General features: G+C 39.4%; 1 protein-coding gene across 1 annotated transcript in view; it reads right to left on the bottom strand.

Annotated features, from left to right (window-relative positions):
• Positions 1–23709, bottom strand: part of LOC117510400 (EGF-like repeat and discoidin I-like domain-containing protein 3) — a 581009-nt gene that overhangs the window by 323710 nt on the left and 233590 nt on the right.

The following is a 23709-nucleotide window of genomic DNA, read 5'->3' as shown; positions in this document are numbered from 1 at the left end:
AGGGGTCTGGTTAGGTTAAAAACTCCAGCTTTTGTTGGCTTCTGGTTTATTCTTCTCTACAAGAGTCAAGACAGAAGTCAGACTACCAGAGCAAGAATTTTAGCTGAGGAAGCTTCTGTGATTTGAAGCGAAACGTCCTCACGTCAAGCAACCCAGTCCAGTCGAAGATTCAAGCTTCTCTACTATGGAAACCACCTAGACAACTGAGAGCCTACACAGAAACATTCTTGTAATGGTATTAAAATGTTACATTGTTACCTGGGCATAACACAAACATTATACTAAATTAAGATAAGATTCAATCTTCTCTACCATTACAAGAATGTTTAGTTAACATCATGAGAACATTAGTTGTTAATGTTACAGTAATATTATTGTGTGGATCTTTTCCTTGGTTATTAGAACATTTTGGAACATGGACCATTCCAGGTCCAGCTCGGTAAACTTCGGCCATACCACACTCGCCACCTAATGGACATGCTGGTTCTTGCACCAGCTGTACCTCTGTTAATAAAATTCGGCAAAAAAAAAAAAATTGATGTGGCCCGATTTCGGCATGCAAGTGGTCCGACGGCGTGTTAGGGCCACATTGAGGTTTTTTTGTTTTGTTTTGTTTTTTTAAAGAGTTTGAGAAAATTTTACGAGAAAAAATAAAACTCTTAATAGAGAATAAAGTTGCAATATTACGACTGAGTTTTAGGGCCACATTGATTTTTTTTTTTTTTTAGACTTCAAGAATAAAGTTGAAATTTTACAAGAAAATAAATCTTAATTTTCCTTGAATAAAGTCGTAATATTCTGAGAAAACAAGACACATTTTCTTGCATATTCTTTTCAAAGTTCTGATACTAATGATAAAGAGTGCTGCAGATGGGCCAAAGATAAAGTATTTTGTGAGGTGGTGGCACACTGGCCTGAGATGCCAGTGATCCAGGTTTGATTCTCGACTGCAGCCATGTTCCTAACAGTCACTTTCAACAGGAGTGCTGGGGAGGAGTGAGAGACATGTGCCATGGGCCCTTTTGGAAAGCTTTGGGTTTTTGTTGGCTACCCATGTTAAAAAAGAACCTCTATCTCTCTTCCTTATTTGTAAAACCAATACTGAAATACAACTTAAAGCTCTCCACAGATCTCATTTTGAGATGAAGCTTTTTTCTCTCATAAAATTACTGTTATTGTCATAATGTTATGCCTTTATTCTTGTATTAAGAGTTTTTTTCTCATAATATTACGACTTTATTCTCAAAGTCTAAACCCTAATCCCACCCCCAACCCTAACCTTAACCATAAACTAATCTTTCCCCCCACCCTAACCATAACCCCCCCCCACGCCGCTTCACTTTTAAGTTCGTGCAGCCATCACGGAATGAAGAATAGAATCAATTCGTGCTGCCGTGATGAAAATGAGGCGCGTTTCGTCACAATACCACGAACCAATAGATTAATATATATTTCAGATTTTCTTCGCCTCTGAGAAATGACGACGATGCCACTCAACAACTTGCAGCAGGTATTGGCTGCTGTTCATTCTTCATAAGGATCTGAATGTAATCCTGGATAAGTTCAACTCCTCGGTCAGCAAAATCATTGACAGCAGCGATGTTATCCAGGACCTGCTATATATATATATATATATATATATATATATATATATATATATATATATATATATATATATATATATATATATATATATATATATATATATATATATATATATACACACACACACATACATATACTTGTGTATTGCCCATGGGGATCCACGTGCTCTAGATTGGGTAGTGTTTATAAAAGAGGTAGCTGACATTTTTTCAAGTGCGGTAATAAATAATGCAAAAAATTCTACCATAAGTTTGAATAGTGTGAGTGCAGAATGTTTTTAGAGCCTTAGAACTCTACAGCTTTTAGAAGGAGAACTCAGCCCTTTTATTTCCTGTTAATTATGTAATTTCTTTATGTTAATTTGCTGTCTTAATATATTTATACATTGTTTAGGTTCTTGTTATCCTATACACACTGTTATTATTATCATTCTTATTATTATTTATTAATATTACTTCTATTTTGTCATTTGATTTTTAAATGGACTACAATGGAAATAGGTTAAGTGTTTTCACTTTCTTGTGACATCCCAACCTCGTCTCACGGCAAGTCGTGATTCAGCAGCACGAAATATACATTGATCTATTGGTTCGTGATATTGTGATGAAAAGCGCCTCATTTTTGTCACGGCAGCATGAATTCATTCTAATTAATTCTGTGATGGCTGCACAAAATTAAAAGTGAAGTGGGGGGATTGGAGTGGTTATGGTTAGGGTGGGGGGAAGCAGTAGGGTTAGGTTATGGTTAAGGTTAGGGTTGGGGTAGGAGTAGTGTTAGTAATAGTGAGTTAAATAAACAGTCACAAATAGTTGACTCATTTCATGACAGGAGCACAAAAAAAGTGTGAGACTGGGCTGGTCATTCATGTATTCTTAACATATTTACAATTATATTATGTACGTACATTGAACTTACGAAATAAAATCACGCATGCACATACAGTTTTAATACTGTATATTTACCACTCCCTGCCGCAATGGCATGTGAGTCCAGAATTTATCTTTTCTGCATTCTGCCTCAAGCAGGTGCTTTTGTTTTTACACACCCACAAACAGAGACAGTGACAGAAGATATCAAATGCACTACACCTCTCACTCATTGTAACAGCAACATGACACTTAACTCAGTCATGGTAATGGCATCATGACACTTCACTAAACTGACTAACCCGATTGAACTAGAAAAACAATAAAACAATAACACTAACAACAGTTAAAGTAACATGAACCACAATAATATTTACAGCCCCAAAACCCTGAACTCCCATGCTGCACTGCAGCACAACATCCATTGTTTACTGTTGTTAGCTAATATGTATATGCCGTGGACATGAACAAGCGAAGCACTTCAGCCATCTCACCATGTCAATTAGGTCCTTCAGACTTTTTTCAGTAAATGCTTCTGGGGAGGGCAGCACGGTGGCTTAGTGGTTAGCACTGTTGCCTCACAGCGAGAAGGTCATGGGTTCGATTCCCGTGGCCTTTCTGTGTGGAGTTTGCATGTTCTCCCCGTGTGTGCGTGGGTTTCCTCCGGGTGCTCCGGTTTCCTCCCACATCCAAAGACATGCGGGTTAGGTGGATTGGACTCTTTAAAATTGTCCGTGGTTATGTGTGTGGGTGTGTCTGTGTTTGTTTGTCTATTTGTGGCCCTGCAACAGACTAGCGTCCTGTCCTGGGTGTACCCCGCCTCGCGCTCTATGACTGCTGGGATAGGCTCCAGTCCCCCGCGACCCTTAATTGAACTAAGCGGTAGAAGATGGATGGATGGATGCTTCTGGGGAGCATAATCATGGCTAAAAACCTTCAGCTTCACAAACCTTTTTGTGTCAACTTGTGTGCATGTTATCAGGCCAAAATCACCATGGTATGTAAACTTTTGATCAGGATCATTTGGTTAGTTTCTGTTGTCATGATGATTTATAAAGAGTAAATACAGTTGTTTGACAATAAATGACTTCTCAAACCACTAACCATGAGTGTGTTATTGTTCATATTCACTGTAAAATGGCCAAGAAATTTAAAATTCTGCCAGGGTATGTAAACCTTTGAGCACAACTGCACACACACACACACACACACACACACACACACACACACACACACATATATATATATATATATATATATATATATATATATATCAGAATTACTTGTGTATTTAAAAACAAACAGTTCTAGTGACTTCATAAAAATGAAATTGTGATGTTCACCAGGCACTGAGGGAAAGTGTTAACACTGGAAATCACTTTCATGGACCACGGATGCTCTCTACAGTTTGGATGGCAGCCCGAGGCACAGTTTAAATAACAGTGAATGCCCCCTCCAGGAAGGTAACACTTCATTCTCACACAAAGTGGGGAGGACAAACTACCTGCAAGGTGCAACACTGTCTCCTAAAAGCTAAATCCCCCCAAAGTCAAATGCTAAAAACTAGTACAGAGGCAGAGCAAACAGCACAAATCAAAAACCAATTATGAGTAAAAAAAAATAGAAATTAGAATGTCAAAAATACATTACAGGCAAAGATCAAAGATCACACTGACATCATTCTTTGAAATAATTGATGAGAAGTTTAAAAGAATTGCAAAAGTTTTTGAGATTTTATATTTCTATCCCCAATTTTGAAAGACTAATTTGTTATTTATAGCTTTATTTTCTCAGTTTTAAAATCATTTGAAACAGTGTTTGAGTGATTTTCTCAACTTGTGTTGTCTTATTAGATAAATAACGGTCATCATTCCTGAAATTGTTCAGTGATAATGCTGTCAATGGGTGTGCATGTTTCTGCATCTTGGTTTATGTGTAATAAGACAAGAAGAAACGATTTTGTGCATGATTCAGATTTTTTTTTTGTCTTTAAAAAAATATTCTAAATTAAACAAAATTATATTTTAAATACAAAATAATCTGAATCAAGCCAAAGATCATTTATTTTTGTCTCATTACACATAAACTAAGATACAGAAATATGAAATCCCATCTGCAGCATTATCATTTAACAATTTGGCTTCCTGTCATTCCGCGTTGTGAGCTCCACATGGACCCATGAAGGAAAATCAAATCAAATTGACAGCAAGTCCTTATTCACTGCTTCCTATGCATTCATTTCCCCTTCCTGTCTCAAAGAGCTCAAAGTTGATTTTGAGCACAATTTGAAGGTAGAACTAGACCTTAAATACTGAACATAATGTCCACATGCCAATATATTAGGCAGAGGAGATCCTAATTTGTGATAGTGATTCCAACAAAATATAACTATTAAAAGCAAAAATAATTTTGTGCCAAAATAATTCAATTTACTGGTTTGATCATATTGTCAATTGTTAATTCTACAGTCCTTTGAAAATTTATGCCATAACCATCCAGGGTAGGAGCATCATCCTGGCACAAATTCTAATGATGACATTTTTGTCTAAATGAAACAGAAAGGACATCTGACATGCTTGTTGGTGGAGTGCCACAGCGGCAGATTGCAAGAGAACTCGATGTCATAGTGTCCCTCTTTCAAGATTGTGGAATCGATGCAATGGCGGCACAGATGATTGAACACATGTCGCTACACTTCAGTAGCACTGCCATATCTGCCACGTACATCACTTACATCTTGCTAATCTGACTGATGCACAAACCAGAACCCCTGAATCAGTCTGCAGAGAAGGTGTTTGTGCAACTGACTGATTTTGCCATTTCAGAAAAAAAAAACTCTTTAAGTTTGTAACTATGAAAACTGAATCTGCAAAATTAACAACTCTCTTCAGAAGATTTGGATTTTCAAATAAATGTCCATATAGACCATATCAGTGTTGCTTTGGATATTTCACACAGTATGTTAATGGTGGTGGTGGGGGGAGTGACACTCATGATATCATAATATATTTTTTACAATATGAAAATCAATCTTTAAAGTCCAAAAATCAACATAATTCAAATTAATTTGCTTATAGACAATTTCGAAAAATGTAGTGCTTTATTATTATTATTATTATTATTATTATTATTATTATTATTATTATTATTATTATTATTATTATTATTATTATTATTGTTATTATTTAGTAGAAGGCACAATGTATTTGTTGCAAACTTGATCAGTTTTAAGTGGCACTGTCTCCAATTAGATATGGCATACAGTGAGACATCACACTAGGGCAGGGGTGGGCAATCATGTGCCATGAAGGGCTGAGACACTGCAGGTTTCCCTTTCCACCAATCACCTCAGCAGGCGATTTCATTAATGATCAGATGTCTCAGCAGGTGGTTTCATTAATGATCAGGTGTCTCAGCAGGTGATTTCATTGAAGATCAGGTGTTTATGCTCAGGGGAGAAGCTCATCAGCAACCCACCTGCTGGGGTAACTGGTTGCAAGGAAAACCTGCAGTGTCTCAGCCCTCGCTGCCCACCCCTGCACTAGGGACTTCCCTGAAGATCGGTTGTGAGCCAAACGCTGGCGGGGCCGAACATTCCAGTGCACAGTATTTGCCCTACTGAGGTTTCAAATCTCGCAACTATACAACTAAATACTAGTTTAGTGATTCACAGGATTGCTAAAAAAAGCAAGTTTGAACATAATAGTTTTGAGTTTGTAATGTCACCAGCAGATGCTACTATTATTGTGAACACCCCCTTTTCTACTTTTTTTTTTTACTAATAGCCCAATTTCATAGCCTTAAGAGTGTGCATATCATGAATGCTTGGTCTTGTTGGATTTGTGAGAATCTACTGAATCTACTGGTACCTTGTTTCCCATGTAACAATAAGAAATATACTCAAAACCTGGATTAATCTTTTTAGTCACATAGCACTACTATTATTCTGAACACTACTGTATATAAGATGTCTAAAATTCGGTTACACGTAACAGAAACAGAATATTTGGAATATAAAAGTTATCAGGGTCTCATGCATGCAGTCTCTTAAAAATGTTATGAAAGGCATAAAAATTACATTTTGGTAGTATAATGTTCATTTCCAACTGTCATCATGTGGTTCCTCCCTGTTATGATTGTAGCACCTCTCTGGCGCACAAGGGATTATGGGATATCTCAATAGGGTAAATGTTTATAGCAAGCAATCACTGAAAATGTCCATTTGAGTCATCAAGAAGCGTTCACCTGTTTGATGTACCATAGCAGATAGGGTGATATCCAAATTAAATAGACAATATCACATTGCAACACTTGAAAAATTTCATATGTCAGAACTGAAATTCAAAGTCAAATTGGCACCTAAGTAGCAAGATACTGTACATGAACAACCTAAACCTACAAGATATGTAAAGAATAATGGCAGATACATGCTGCAGAAACATGATTAAAATAAGTTTTGAGACAGGTGCTATAAAATACAGTGCAGCTCCTACATGATTTAAGACAACAGCACATCCATTTGACACATTTTACTCATTTGTCAATTTGAGAAAAATCTGGTTGCCCAGTAGATTCTTTAAAATTTGCCATGGTTAGCAGATAAACAGCGCAGGTTGAATGATCATTTATTGTTTGTTTGGCTCACTTTGCACACTCAGGTGTAAACTGCAGCAGTTTTGTTGGGAACAGACAGAGCCCAGCAGCCTCTTGGGGTTCCAGTGACATTTTGGCATCACTTTTCAAAAGCTATCCTGCAGGTCAGGTGTGGAAGCATGCTGCTTGCCATGTGTTGCAGCATCTACCACACCACAGAATCACCCTGAGTTCTGTTGGGCAATCACCCAGGCACACATATCCATCCCCACCACCCGAAAGAAGCCCTCTATCTGCCAGAGCAGATGAAACCTGTTTATACCCCTTGACCTTTTCCAGTTGTTCTCAGCGCTGAGGCACCTGCACACTGGATCATGGTCAGGGAAGTTCGGGACATTGTCCTAATTTTAATGTACATTCTGTAGTTTCCACATCCTGTTCTTCTGCACCATTGTTACCTCTGCCAACGAAGTTGGACATGGTTACAGTGGTTTGCAAAAGTATTCAGCGCCTTGGTATTTCGCGCATTTTAATTTGTTTATGGCATTTCAAATACAAAAAGTAAATCAGTATTCTCAATATAAAAATTTCTAAAATTATCTTCCTTAGACTCAAACTGAAAGTAAATCTGTACAACTTGATATAAATGAATTAAAAATATAAAAGCCAAGATGATGGGTTGCATAAATAATCAGCCCCTTTGGTATAATATCTGTAAATAATCAGTTTAATTGTCAGGTTTTTTCAGCGATGTCAGGGGATAGATACATGAACATTTCCAAGACACTGAATATGTCTTGAACTTTATTTCCATCAGTTATGAAGAAATACAAACAGTATGACACTCTATGGTAAATCTGCATGGAGCAGACAGTTCTCAAAAACTGAGTGACTGTGCAAGAAGGAGAAGAGTGAGGAAAGCTACCAAGAAACCCAGACAACCCATAAGAAGTTACAGGCTTCTGTGGCTGTGATTGGAGAAATTGTGCATAGTACATGTTTTGCATTTTGTATCCCCAGTTATACAGCTTCATGATGAAGTGGCACAGAGGAGGATTTTTCTTTCACCAAAACATTAAATCTAGGCTTGCATCTAAGATGTATCTTCTGGGAAATTGTAGGTGAACTTTCAGGTCTTTTTAAGAAAATCCTTGGTGTCTTGGTGGCTTTCCTCACTCAACTCCTCCTTGCACAGTCACATTTGCCATACAGTACCATATTGTTCTTAAAGACTGATATAAATGAATTTCAAGACTAATTCAGTGAATTGGTAATGTTCATGTATCCATCCCCTGATTAGAAACTAGTGTTGGTGGAGGTTGGCGCTCTACGAGAGTAGTGCTATAGTTGAAAATGTAATCTTATCCAGAATAAAGGCTCGGCAGAATCATTCAATGCAGTTTGTAGGTGTTTACACAGAAAAAACACTACTGAGGAGAACAGGCTGTACAGCATGCAACAAACTAACAAGACAGAGAAAAGTTATCTCCTTTTAGGCGGCACCAGAAGAAGGACTGGAGGAGCAATTGCTGAAATTACCTAAGCTAATTACACAAAGAGCTACTCTATCTGACAAAAGACTAGCAGAGAAAGAAAGTAACACCGAAAAAGCTACTTTTGTGCAGTAATGGCCTTGGGTGAGATCAGATCGTGTACCTAGAAGTGGTAAAGATACAATAGGTTGTTGCAACAAGAAACCTTTTCATCCATGGGCTGCAGGTAATTTGTTCTGACATTCACTTTTGATTAGAGCCCCACTGATATGGATGTTCTGGGATGATATGAGAGAGTTAAAAAAAAAAATCAGATACTGATATATGTCAATAAATACATGAAACATGGAATGATTGCAAATTTTGCCATTAAACCCTGAAGACAAAAAAAAAAAAAAAAAGAAAGAAAGTAATTTAGGGTTGATGTTTTACATCTTAAATATGAACTTGAAACAATTATAAACAACAGCAATCCAAGATTTCTGACATCCGCCAATCCAGATCTAGCTCACTTCCAAAGTTCAGTTGAGTCTTTGATTCCATAATACCTATCTATGGTGCAAATTTGGTGAGAATCTGTGAAGTAGTTTTGATGTAATCCTTCAAAGCCTATATAAAGTGAAATCTTGATCCAGAATCCGGATCACTTACAGAATTTAATGGAGTCCTCCATGGCCTAATACGTGGGTTAAAGCAATAAATTTTCATCTGACTGAAATTTTTTCCTGGCAAAAATCAATGCCAGCAATTCCCTAAAATGTGGCGTAGTGGGGGCACACACTCTTTTTTCCTCAATAAATACAATAAGCACATTATACAGTATACAGGTCTATTCTAAATAGCCTCTAAGGAGAGAGAGCCAAAGCATAAAATGAATACAAAACCTGAACTTAAAGGTACATGAAAGGGTGATGGGGGGGCGGGGTGTAGTCTTGATTCTGGACGATGTGGGGGTGCTCCCCCAGAACATTTTTAAAAGAGCAAGTCAAATTTTGTATATTCTGGTGAATTTTAATGGGTATGAAGCACTCTGAAACAAAGAAAACTCACTTCAAACTGTCAAGTAAAAACACAGTATTGATTATGGGGGGTCTGGGGGGTGCTCCCCCAGAAATTTCTTAAAAGAGCAAGCCAAATTTTGTATATTCTGGTGAATTTTAATGGGTATGAAGCGCTCTGAAACAAAGAAAACTCACTTCAAACTGTCAAGTAAAAACACAGTACTGATTATGGGGGGTCTGGGGGGTGCTCCCCCAGAAATTTCTTAAAAGAGCAAGTCAAATTTTGTATATTCTGGTGAATTTTAATTGGTATGAAGCCCTCTGAAACAAAGAAAACTCACTTGAAACTGTCAAGTAAAAACACAGTATTGATTATGGGGAGTCTGGGGGGTGCTTCCCCAGAAATCTTTTAAAAGAGCAAGTCAAATTTTGTATATTCTGGTGAATTTTAATGGGTTTGAAGCCCTCTGAAACAAATAAAAGTGACTTCAAATTATCAAGTAAAAACACATTATTGATTATGGGGGGTCTGGGGCATCTCCCCCAGAAGTTTTTTTAAAAGAGCAAGTTACATTTTGTATATTCGAGTGAATTTTAATGGGTATGAAGCCCTCTGAAACACAGAAAACTCACTTCAAACTGTCAAGTAAAAATTCTTTGTCTTCTGTAGTATTCTGTTTGGTTGTATTCCGGTAAATGCACCAAATGGGTGCTGTGTCACTGGGTGTACAGTCAATAAAATACAAAATTAGGGCCTAAAGCAACTGACAACGTTGTTCTGCTGTGTACAAAGTAACACTGTCACCTGTATTGAAAACACATGCACACTGAGAAACTCAAAACTGGCGTATTCACATTTAATCGGTAAAATGCTCTCACTGGTAAAACAAACTACAGCTACAACTAACGATTATTTTAGTAATCAATTAATCGGTTGATTATTTTTTTCAATTAATCGTTTTTTCTTTTTTCTTTTTTACTTACATGTGAGTTATTATTAAAAGGCCTTTATCACGCAACATCAATGTTTGACCTTGTAACAAAGTTATGATGTTATATTCTCCTCAAAAACATACCTGGAGTAGTGTTTTGTTTTATTTTGCACATACATACATCACTGACACACCACAAAGAGATTTCCATCAGGTTTCACCCGATTATGAGCATTTTTAGATGCCTACAGAAACTATTTCAACCACTGACAACATATTACAGCAAGAGTCCACAAAAGTATTTTAAAAGCCTGACTAAAGTGTAATATGTTATATTTAATAAGATATTTTCATGAAAAAAGACACAAATGTGCAGTTTACTGCATTTTATTTTTTGTTGTATAAAAACACAGCTTAGATGTGGTTTGACCAAAACTAATTGTCATTAAACTTAAAACAGGGATCATACCCAATCAGGGGCTAAAGATTAATGTCATTTTTGGTAAAACTAGTGTTGTAGAACACTGAGCAATCAGGAAAGCTTTAAACATGCTTAAAAAATTGTGACTTTGGTATTAAACATGATGCACAAAACATTTAGCAGTCGGATGTAATTTGTGCATGCAAGCAGAGGGTCACCCCTTTGAGTCTGCTCTGCTTAAGGTTTCTTCCTCAGAGGGGGGTTTTCCTTACCATTGTTGCTCTGGGGGTTAGTAAGGTTAGACCTTACTTGTGTGAAGCGCCTTGAGGCAACTCTGTTGTGATTTGGCGCTATATAAATGAAAATAAATTGAAATTAAATTGAAAATTGAGTTGTGCAGATAATGGGCAATATACATGCATTTTACTTAAAACGGGGAGGCTGAAAGAAATGAAATAATTACTTTAATTTTACAGATGGCATTGTTTTTAAGTTTGTTAATGCATCTTGAAATAAAACATTTCTGCTTGAATACTGATTTGGCTGCCTCGTTATTTTAATGTCAGGCAACAAATAAAGTCTGAAATTAAAGCACAATGCAGATTTGTTTCTATTTTACAGCGATCATTGTCTGGAGTGGGCAGAGATTGTGTGCAGTGGCTGTGCACGAAGCAGTAGGGGAGAGATTAACACAGGTTAATGAGGTGCACAGCTCCTCTCATTGCTCTGGCAAAAACATAGACATCATACGTGGATATCTATGTGACAAAAGCAGATGTTGGTGGACAAGCGGATAAACATGGAATGATACTTGCAGACACTCTTGTGTCATGGGCCACATCCATATTCATGTGTAGTCTGGATTAACCAGCTATCATTGGTATACAAGAGTATGAAACACAAATTTTGACTGCTTTTTTAAGAATGGAGTGGCTATACGCCCAACCGTTGGGTCAATAAAGTAAATACACGAGCATATACGCCCAACCACAACCGACCAATGAGCGCGCTTGTAAGCTCACTTCCGGTTTCAGCACGGGAGGGAAAAAGGCGGATATTTTCTCGCTGGCTGCAGGAGGGTTCGCAGCACCTGGAGGAGCTGTGATCAAAACTGGTTCTGTTTGGCTCATCACACCCAGGGAACAGTGTCAAACTAACACCATCTTACAGCCAACAAGCAGCATTTTGTTCAAAAACTGTTTTGTTGTTGTTAACAGGCTTCCGTTCAAAATGCTTATGAAGTTTGTCTGTTTTCATCCATTGCTGTGTTTTCGCAGTAATTAAAGATGGCGCCATTAAATGTGTCAAACATTCGCCGCAATAGAGCCTTAAAAAGTGGTGTAAAAAATGTAGTTTAGATGCACAAAATGTGTCAAATACACGATCACGGTTGGACGAATAAGATAAGACATTATATTTATCTGCCCAATGGTTGTGCATGTAACGTTCAATGTATGACTTATCTGCCCAACCGTTGGGCGAGTAATATAAGACATTATATTTATCTGCCCAACGGATGGGTGAATAAGGTAAGACATTATATTTATCTGCCCAACGGCTGGGTGTATAGCCTTTGCCTTTTAAGAATGGGGACAAAATTGGGGCCAAAAGTCAGCAATGAGAGACTGGCTTAAGTCCAATACAGGCACTGAAGTCCATCAGACCACTGCTTATACATGGAGACTGTGGCATGAAGATTAGAGTCGATGACTACACCAGTCTATCGCAGGTAACATCCCCAACCCATTGACTACTGGATGGACTGGGACAATGCAGAAGAAGCCTCTCCATGGACACAGACAGGGAGTCTGAAGCACATACCTGGAATCAAACCCTGTTTATTGACTCCTATCCCACATGCGAGGTCTGTTAGAAAACTATCCGACCTTTTTATTTTATTTTTTTAACTATATGGATTTGAATCATGTGTGCTTGCATCAGCCAAGCTTGAACCTTCATGCACATGCGTGAGTTTTTTCACGCCTGTTGGTTGCGTCATTTGCCTGTGGGCAGGCTTTGAGTGAGCACTGGTCCATACCCCCTCATCGGATTTTCATTGTCAGGGAAATGGCTGAGTGATTGGAGCAGTGCTGAATCAAATTTTTCCAGAAACTGTGAGAGACAGCCAGGTGGAAACCATTCGGAAGATTCAGACGGCTTTCAGTGAGGATACTCTGGGCGTCACAGAGATTAAGGAGCATTACAACTGGATTAAAGATGGCCCACAGTGGCGGAGGGCGCGCCACGCTCTGAGCGGCCATCAACATGCTGAAACGACCAGATCATTTCCAAAGTGAACGCTCTGGTGATGTGGGACCGTCGTCTGACTACCACAGAAATAAAGAAGAGGTGGACACCAGCACTTTTGCGGCACATTCCACTGTTACAGGAGATTTTGTAATGAAAGACGTGCTGAGGAATTCGCGCGTCGGGATGGAGCCGCAATGGCGCACAACAAAAAGCAAGTCTGTGTTGGAAACCATTCGGAAGATTCAGATGGCTTTCGGTGGCTTTTCAGTCCAGTGAGTATCCGCGAAATTGTGTAACAGCTGGGCATGTCACAACTTGTCCTGTGAGACTTCCAAGACGGACGTGCTTTTTGTTGTGTGCCACTGCGGCTCCGTCCCGACTCGCGAATTCCTCCGCACGTCTTTCATTACAAAATCTCCTGTAACAGTGGAATGTGCCGCAAAAGTGCTGATGTCCACCTCTTCTGCAATTTCTCTGGTAGTCAGACGACGGTCCCACATCACCAGAGCGTTCACTATGGACATGATCTGGTCTTTTCAGCCTGTTGATGGCCGCTCGGAGTGCGGCTCGCCCTCCGCCACTGTGGGCCGTCTTTAATCCGGTTGTAATGCTCCTTAATCTCTGTGACGCCCAGAGTATCCTCACTGAAAGCCGTCTGAATCTTCCGAATGGTTTCCACCTGGCTGTGTCTCACAGTTTCTGGAAAAATTTGATTCAGTACTGCTCCAATCGCTCAGCCATTTCCCTGACAATGAAAATCCAACGAGGGGGGTGGACCAGTGCTCACTCAAAGCCTGCTCACAGGCGAATGACGCAACCGACAGGCGTGAAAAAACTCACGCATGCGCACGGAGGTTCAAGGTTGGCTGATGCAACGCACGATTCAAATCCATATAGTTTTTAAAAAAAATAAAAAGGTCGGATAGTTTTCTAACAGATCTCGTATCTCACATTTAACTTGATGTGTAATATTCCATATGCCTTTCATTTGTTTTGTCTGCATCTTATTTTTACTGATGTATCTTATGCACTTAAGTGCATAACATACATGCATAATTTATGCACCTTACAGAAGTTGCTTTCAATAATTTCCTTGTTGAGGTGACAGCACAATGACAATAAAGATATCTTGAACATAGCAACCTGCTCTGCTAACAACCAAAAAGATAAAAAAGCATTTATCCTAAAATACAAGGCATTTCTGCTTCATCTTAGGGTTAACACATTTCAGTATGCACCACTCACTTGCAAATGAATTCCCATTCATAGCCAATAAATACATGCATTACCACTGTGTATGAGTCCACCATTCATTATGACCATCGCCTTCAATATTTAGATGCAGAATGCACTGAAGCTCTTAAGAAGCGACTTCTACTACCACAAAAAAATATGGTATCTCAGGGAAAATGTGCCAATACCTCAAAATAATGCATAAAATTATTAAAAACTGAACTGAAGTACCTTTTTTCACAGGTTGGTGTCTCTTTGGAACTAGTGATGATAATGAATGCTTTGACTTGACCATAACACACAAACAATATTTCTTCACTGGCAGCGGCCAAAACGTGCCATATTACTACCATCTAAAATCCCTCTAAGGCTAAAATACAGCATGGGGTCAAATGTAAATGATGAGACCTTGATGCATGGTTATTGGTTTCATAAGTCAGAGCCTGCCAATGGCCGACCTCATCTTTTAAACATAGAGTAGTTAAACTGCTTCAAGGCTGTCAAAAAAAAAGGTTCAGCAGTCTCGGAGAGGATGTTAATGCAAACATGGCAGAAGGTACAAGCTAAATTCTTGTGCTTATCGCCTCGTGGATTCTCTGAAAAACAACAAACCGTATTGTTTTAAACATCTCTTGACTCTTGAGTGGATTACTATTCCATTCTTTTGCACACATACCTTACTGCTGACAGGTAAACTGTGCTTTGACAGGCCTCTTATTTCATTTAAAGTGATGCAGAACATGAAGGAGCCTCAAGGGAACGAATGAAATGACCCGCTTAAGTCAATCTGACAAATGAACAGCCACGAGCAGAAAACATGACAATGTCAGGCAATCTGGTGTACTTATGACCTGTGCTATTACAAAGAATGCACCTCTCAGCTTAAATAGGTTCAGGTAACAATTTGCATGGATTGTTTTTAAGTAATTCCAACTCAGCTATTGTTACAGGGTACGTTGAACCTATAAAGGTTTAGGTAGCCTTGCTATTCCATTTATATTATATTCTAACTTGTTTTTTAACCTCCATTTTACTCAGAAATGCTCATGCACATTGTTACCTTAATTTTTTTTGGTAACTTATTTCACTTAAGTCAGAATGAATGAATGAATGTCTTGACACCTACCAATGTACCAGATGTTTTAATACTATCAGAACAATTATTCCAGATTCTAACACCTTTTACAGAAATACAATAACTTAACAGTAGGTCAAATTTTTCTTCTCTTGAATATCAGTGTTCCTCGCAAATGTTAACTGGACTCCCTCATTTTAAACAACTCCTGAATGTGTAGAGGCAAAAGTTTATTTTAACATGCAATATGTACTTTAGAATAAACTACATATTGCAATTCTAGTTTTATGACAGTTGATTTAAAAAAAAACACTGCCAGGCTATTGTAAGTCCAACTGTTTTTTTTTCCAAATGTGAACAATTATATACCAACATCTTGTATGTTATCAATATAAAATGTGAACATGCAAAAACCATACATCTTCATACTGAAAATAATCTTCAGTTTAAGTGATACAAATTAAACATATGAAGGTTTTTTTTTTTTAGAATTTATACAGTACACTACATTTTCTTCACAAATAAAAAATCCACAAACATGAGGGATTAAAATAAATAAATAAACACCGTTATCAAGCTTGTTATTGTTCTTTCATTGGATTTGGTGAGCCTCTGGATATAAATTACAAACAAGGAAATTGAGTTCCAGTCATGCTATTTCAAAGCCAGGGCCTTTTCAGTAATAATGAGAGCAGCAGCTAATCAGCTGAAAAAGAACATATAATAGCTTCCAAATAGACCCTGTGCTCTGAGGGAAGCAGGGTGACAGTTTTCGTGGCTGTTTTGACGCAACGATCTATAGCTGTGCCAAGACGTACTGACAGTCTCCTTAATGGAGTGTATAAAGGAGAGAGAGAGGGAGAGAGTGATCTCTAAATGAGACAGATACTTGCTTTCTTTTGAGAAAAATTGAGAAATTCAAAATAGCGCAGAACACCATTTCAAAACATTACCTGACACTTGAGTTACTGAGCTAAATGATCATTTAAATCTGTTTTTCTGCAGGTCATATATGGGTGCAAATAACACTGTATCCAGTGCATGAAAGAACTGCCTAAGGTCTTGGATGACAACCACTCAGGCAGACACTCAGCCCACTCTCACCTCTCTAGCATAAGTCTATCTGCCACATTCCTTTGGCCTTCATGGCCACTAGGGTCTTCCCCAGTCTTGCGTTTTTTTGTTATGCTCCCGTCACGAAATGAGTCACATTTTCATCATGTGTTTTTTTTTCATTTTACCATTTCCAACCCTACCCCTAACCATAACCTAACCCCATTCCTTTGTCTAACCCAAAACAATACCCCCACAGACACCCCTCCCCCGCATCACCCCACATTTTGTGATACCCTCACAAAATCAATTTGTGCCCCCTCACAAAAAGTGCCACATTTTTGTGATGGGAGCATGAACCAATAGGTGAATTTACTTTTCGTGATGCCATCACGAAAATGTGGCACTTTTTGTGAGGGGGCACAAATTGATTTTGTGAGGGTATCACAAAATGTGGGGTGATGCGGGGGAGGGGTGTCTGTGGGGGTATCACGAAATGGTGTGAAACTGGGTTGGGTCCTCAACACTAAAGCAGCTGTGTGCTAGATCATGGTTAACAGTGACGTGTGGTGAGGTTGATGGCTAGTAAGGCACTGATTTCATCACAATCAGATTTAAATACATATGAAGCTCACAGAGTATCTTACGAGGTCTGTTAGAAAAGTATCTGACCTTTTTATTTTTTGCAATAACCTTATGGATTTGAATCACGTGTGATTGCATCAGCCAACCTTGAACCTTCGTGAGCATGCGTGAGTTTTTTCACGCCTGTCGGTTGCGTCATTCGCCTGTGAGCACGCTTTGAGTGAGCACTGGTCCTCCCCCCTAGTTGGATTTTCATTGTGAGGAAAATGTCTGAATGGCTGGAGCAGCGCTGCATCAAATTTTTCCAGAAACTGTGAGAGACAGCCAGGTGGACACCATTCGGAAAATTCAGATGGCTTTCAGGGACGATTTTATGGGCATCACACAGATTAAGGAGTGGTACAGCTGGTTTAAAGACAGAGCACAATGGCGGAGGGCGCTCCGCGCTCCGAGCGGCGATCAACAGGCTGAAACGACCAGATCATTTCCAAACTGAATGCTGTGTTGATGCGGGACGTCGTCTGACTACCAGACACATGGCAGAAAAGGTGGACATAGCACTTTCCCAGCACATTCCACTGTTAAAGGAGATTTTGTCATGAAAATAGGAGCGGAGGAATTCGCCACGGAGCCGCTAATGGCGCGGAACAAAAGCACCTCCATGTTGGTCTCACAGGACATGTGACACGTTCAGCTCTTCGACAATTTCTCGAATACTCACTCGACTGAAAAGCCACCCAAAGCCGTCTGAATCTTCCAAATGGTGGAAGAGCTGGGCATGTCCTGTGAGACTTCCAACACGGAGGTGCTTTTGTTCTGCGCCATTAGCAGCTCCGTCCTGACGTGAGAATTCCGCCGCACGTCTTTCATTACAATTCATGTCCACCTCTCTTGCCATTTCTCTGGTAGTCAGACGATGTCCCGGATCAACACAGCCTTCACTTTGGAAATGATCTGGTCGTTTCAGCCTGTCGATGGCCGCTTGAAGCGCAGGGCGCCCTCAGCCGCAGTGGGCCGTCTTTAATCCAGTTGTAATGCTCCTTAATCTGTGTGATGCCCATAAGCTCTTCACCGAAAGCCATCTGAAGTTTCCGAATGGTTTCCACCTGGCTGTCTCTCACAGTTTCTGAAAAAATTTTGATGCAGCAAGGCGGCAGTCGCTCTGCCATTTTCCTGACAATGAAAATCCGCAGAGGGGGCTGGACCACCAAAGCCTACTCACAGGCGAATGATGCAACCGACAGGCGTGAAAAAACTCACGCATGCGCACGAAGGTTCAAGCTTGGCTGATGCAATCACACATGATTCAAATCCATAAGGTTATTGCAAAAAATAAAAAGGTCCGATACTTTTCTAACAGACCTCGTATTCACCGTTTGATGCGCAGCAGTTAATGGGCTATGTTTAAGGGCCCGGTCCCACTGGGGAGAGGTTTAATTGCGCATGAATTGAGTATACAAAGCTCGGGCATCCGTTGACAGATATATTAATACGGATATATTAATAATGTATAGCGAATATATGATGAACAATCATGGATGTATAATGCATGTATTGAGGAAACGGATCTGGCGCATTGCAATTATTACGGCAGTATTACGGGTGTATTGTGAATGTATCGCGCACATGTTGCGCGTGCGTGGCATCTGCATTGCGGTCATAAAAGAAGCGCACTCAGGCCTTTCGGCATCACTATTCACACCAACACCACAGCCTTTGGAGCAATAGCTGGACTCGGACAAGTTGATCACAGAGTTGATGTCAATGTTGTCATGCAAGGGTTAACTGTTCATGAGTTTGCGGAGCGGGAGGGGGGAAGCCGCTCGGGGTTGTGAGATGGTGTTTTTTTTTCAAAAAGAGAGATTTTAGCGTGAATTGCAGCTAAACAGCATCTCTTCCTTTTGTTGGCATTAACTAAAACTCCTGAAAGAGAACCAAAATACACGGCTGACTTCTCTGCAGCTGGGGATTTACAGTATGTTATTGGATTGCAGCAGCTCCACAGCTGCACCGGCACTGGGAGGTATGTTGCTTTCTGCCTCATATAGTACTTTGGGTTTATGTGACATGTTTGTTATGCAGTCACAGATTGTCCGCAAATCAGCTGCAAACCAAATGTAATCCAGATGCTTTATTCGTGGCCAATCTGTATGCATTCGCTACAACTTATTTTAGTTTGTGATGTGGATGTGATAGGCACGCAATATATCCGTTTTACACACTGTCCCAGTCCGCTGCCAAGCCGCAAATCCCCGTCAGTTGCGGATATCAGTGGATAACGGCGGATATACAGCGCATAGCTTTAGTATGTGGCCAAGTGGTTAATGCGCTTGGTTTCAGTGCAGAAGGTTCTGGGTTCAAATCCCACCCCTGCCACATTTCTCCATGTAATATGGAGTTGCATCAGGAAGGGCATCCGGCGTAAAACCTGTGCCAATTCAACATGCAGATCCACCTCGGATTTGCTGTGGCGACCCCAAGTGCAAAAACAAGGGAGTAGCCGAAGAGACTTACTATGTATTGAGTATGTAAGGCGGAAATCATCTGCAACCAAAATTTTGTGCAGCTCAAAAATCCTGGCAACGGAAAAACATGACTCTGTGGATAATTGCGGACGTGTGCGGGTGTCGGCTGACTCATACAAGCATGTTTCCCGGATATTGCAGATGTTTGGCGAATATGAGCCAATTTTGTGCACAATCCATATGCAAATCTTCCTAAATGCCAATGGGACCAGGTCTTAAAACCTCATATCAGCATTCTTTACACATATAAACTGTAGCACACAAAAAAGCACATTTCATTAAAAAAATGTTATTATGGTTTTACCTTTACTTATAAATGAAGTCCATGTTCCACTCCTTCTGAACAACAGCATTGATGACTTGTTTGTAAGTGTTCCTTATCTTCCTTCAGTTTTAAAGTCTCTCTGTCTCAGTGGAGATCACTTATTCTGCAGCTGAGGAGTTGCTGCAAGAAGAATCCCTGGGATCACTAACATGAGGCAGGCGAACTGTGCCTCACCTAGTGCATTTTTGCAGCCATTTTATGATCATTCAGCACACAAAACATGTTATACACGCATGCAGTTGTTGACAAAAAACACTGTAGAAAAAAACTATAGAATTTAAGTTCCTACAGCCAAAGTGCTTGACAATTTTAATTGCAACATACAGAGAGACAGACATTCTCACTGTATAGCATGCCAGCAGTTAGCCCAGTGACTGCGCGATCCAAGGTGAGGCACGGCTGGCTGCTGCCTCACTGCACGTCTCTTCTCAGTATTTGAACAACAAATGTGAAAATACAGCGATGTTGAATAAAAAAGAATCTAAAATGGTGAAGTTAAAAGGAAAATAACTTTATTGTACAAATCACTGGATAAATATAACGATTTAATTAATTTTTTCATTTTACATTTTTTTCCTCCCATGGTAACAGGTGAGACACAGCCTCATCTGACCACACGTCACTGATGGTTAATTAGTCTCCCTAAGCAACCGTGTGTTTGACATGAAGTCATTCCGAAGGATTCTCAGAAGAGACCGAGTACCAAAGACGTACACTCATTGGGTCCAAGTTTCACAGGCACACAAAAAGACAGGAAGCACCAAGGTCCGAAAGACATGGACGGTCATTCTCCTGCGATCTATTGGCATTGCTAAATGCCTACATCCAAGTGTAGTGAATATCACTGCTGAGATAAGTGAATGTATCTTCAAGTTCTACACTTTTACCACATACAGATACACTTTAGAAGACTGAGTTCATGAAGTGCATCAAAAGTCTGGATCTTAGTCTTGATCCAGGACAATGCTGCATCATTCTTCCATGTCAAAGAAGTGTTGCAGCGTCTGCCACCTAACAGGTTGATGTCCTGTCAGTGAGCAACCACCGATTTTATTTATTTATTTTTACAACGAAGAGCAAAACATCTTAAACACCTTATGGAGCTGTACATAGAAAAATAAAATAAAAACAAGAGTTGCTCCCCTGTTGGAAGGTGAGAAAATAAACCGTGACAGCCCAATTGCTATTTCCAACTTTAATAATGTCAGAGTCAATAAAACCCGAGTGGATTTCTGGTATTTTTTCCCTCCACTTTGATTTTCACCTTTGCACGTTACTTTTGGATACATGGAAATGCACATTACAATTTGCTCACACTGACATGAGTTTTTACACAGAAGTAACACAAAGCCTCTTACAGCACTGATAGATGAACCAAAAGCAAGTGAGGGTTCATGCTATTTTTCTGTGGTGGATAAGCAGCTCCTGATTTATTTATTTTTTCCTACACTGTGAAAACCAAAAACAAACTTCAAAAGGTCGCTTTGTGTCTGGATAAATGTTCCCAAGCATCAGATCAGTTTTGGCTATTTTTACTGCACACATTGTAAATGTATTTATTAATTATTTGTTGCAAATCATATTTCATTTCATTTTATTTCATTTATATAGCGCCAGTTGCCCCAAGTAACTTCACACATATTTTTCTTGAAATATTTCATGCCACACGTACAGTTGCTCTACCGACCTCCCAAATTGGGAAACACTGGTAGACACCAATTATCTATCCATTCAGGGGATTGAACAAATGCCCCCCCAGTTGCAAGCCTGCTACTCTCACTGATTGGCTGTCACCTTCCTTTCATTGCTGCATGTCAGCGATGCAGAGGATTATGGGTAGTCAGATAAGGCAGAGACGTTTTGATGTACTAATATGATCTTTGCCAATTCTCATGGGGTTGAACTGTGACAAAATAACAGATAAGATGGAAGAGTTTGTTGTTTATATGAAAGGTCAAGAATCTCAGATGAATTTAAGCATACATGGAAGCCAGGTTCTCTTTCACAACACCCTCAGAGGAAAAATCACATGCTATATAATGCTTTGCGAGGCCATCATGTTGAAAATGCCTCCACTCTGGCCTTATTCTGATGCCCTTACTAGTGCTGGCATGTACACCACTGCCCCCAGCTGTGACTGACAATGACAGATGGCTACGTAAGTGTTTGGAAAGTGACAACTTTTGTAATTTTGCCTCTAAAGTTATATAATTACCATACTTTCTGCAATATAAATTGCATCTTTTTTTGTTACTAGTTTGGGAAGTCCTGAGAGTTACACTCCAATGCAACTGACAAATCATGCATTTGTTATTGATAACAGCCTATTTACATTGTGCTTTTGTAGGAATCAAAGCACTAAACAAAACAGCCTCAAATAATAAAGGAATAAATGCCAATAATTACATTTTATTACACTGCACAAAAAGCCAAATTAAAAAGCTACTAAAAATCCCATGAATGCACATTTTATTGTAGTGTTTCCAAGGGCGAGCAATTGATGTGCATCTCATGTTTTATTTTGTGCAAACTGCATCAAATTGCATCTTAAATGGTAAATGGACTGCATTTATATAGCGTTTTTCCATCTGCATTAGACGATCAAAGTGCTTTACATATCAATGCCTCGCATTCACCCTGATGTCAGGCTGCTGCCATGTAAGGCGCCCACTACACACCGGGAGCAACTAGGGGATTAAGGATCTTGCCCAAGGAGGACCAAAAAATTATTTTCCACACATATTTATTCAAAACCCACAGCAAACTATAATAAACAACTGTTTTGACACTTTATAAAGGTAATTTGAGGTCTTGTGTAAAAGACTGTACAACAAAAAGGTTCAAACAATAAACACAAATGCACATTTTGAACAATATATACAAAATGGTCTATGTGTTTTGTTTGTCTCATCTCAAAGCAATTTCTGTCTGCTATTACACAAAGGTTACATCAGAAATTTCTACTGTATTTTAGACTGTTCTGTGCTGCTTCTAAAGCAGCTTTCATTCACACTTTGGAACACTTTGGCTCCTTCCAGTCTGAGGAGTGGCCCTCCCCCTCGCTCCATTGATATGGCAACAGTGCTTTATGCTGAGAAAGCAACAGAGTTATCCAGTAACATTCACACACAAACTAGTGGAGCAATCCTGATAGTTACACACTCTTTGTTTGAGCATGTGAGATTGTCATCAGAGGCCCTCTGTCTGCTTTCACTTTCGCTGTGCGTAATGGCGCAGGGCACACTGAGTATGTACTAATAGTATGTACTCATTGGAGCACCCAGCGGGCTATTCAAATGGGCCAACATATCACTCCTGAAAATGATCTTTGGCTTTTCACATGAGGTAAATCTGCCCTACAATTGGATTTTGGAAAACCATGTGACGGTGAACCAATTCTGTTTGGACACTCACATTGCACACATCATCACACAGCTTCTATGAGGAGTACAAAGATGGCTGGCTCGAATGTCCACGGAGTCAACTTTTCCGCAAAAAAAACAAAAATAAAATAAAATAAAATAAAAGTAAGTTTCTATCTCATATTAAAAAGTTATTTATAATTTAGTAAAGCTTGATCTTAGCTGTCGTATATGATGGCGTTGGCCCCAGAGGGTTAAGAAACAGCACAGGCTGTAGTGTGCACATGTAACACTGTTCCTGAGTTCCTGCCTGTTGTTAAACACGTCTCGAGTGAAATACTGCATTAAAAAGTGAGTTCATCATACAGAAAAATAAAGGTGTGACTGATA

The sequence above is a fragment of the Thalassophryne amazonica genome, chromosome 5 (assembly GCF_902500255.1).
Source record: "Thalassophryne amazonica chromosome 5, fThaAma1.1, whole genome shotgun sequence".
NCBI lineage: Eukaryota > Metazoa > Chordata > Actinopteri > Batrachoidiformes > Batrachoididae > Thalassophryne > Thalassophryne amazonica.
This window is presented reverse-complemented; position numbering and strand designations above follow the sequence as displayed.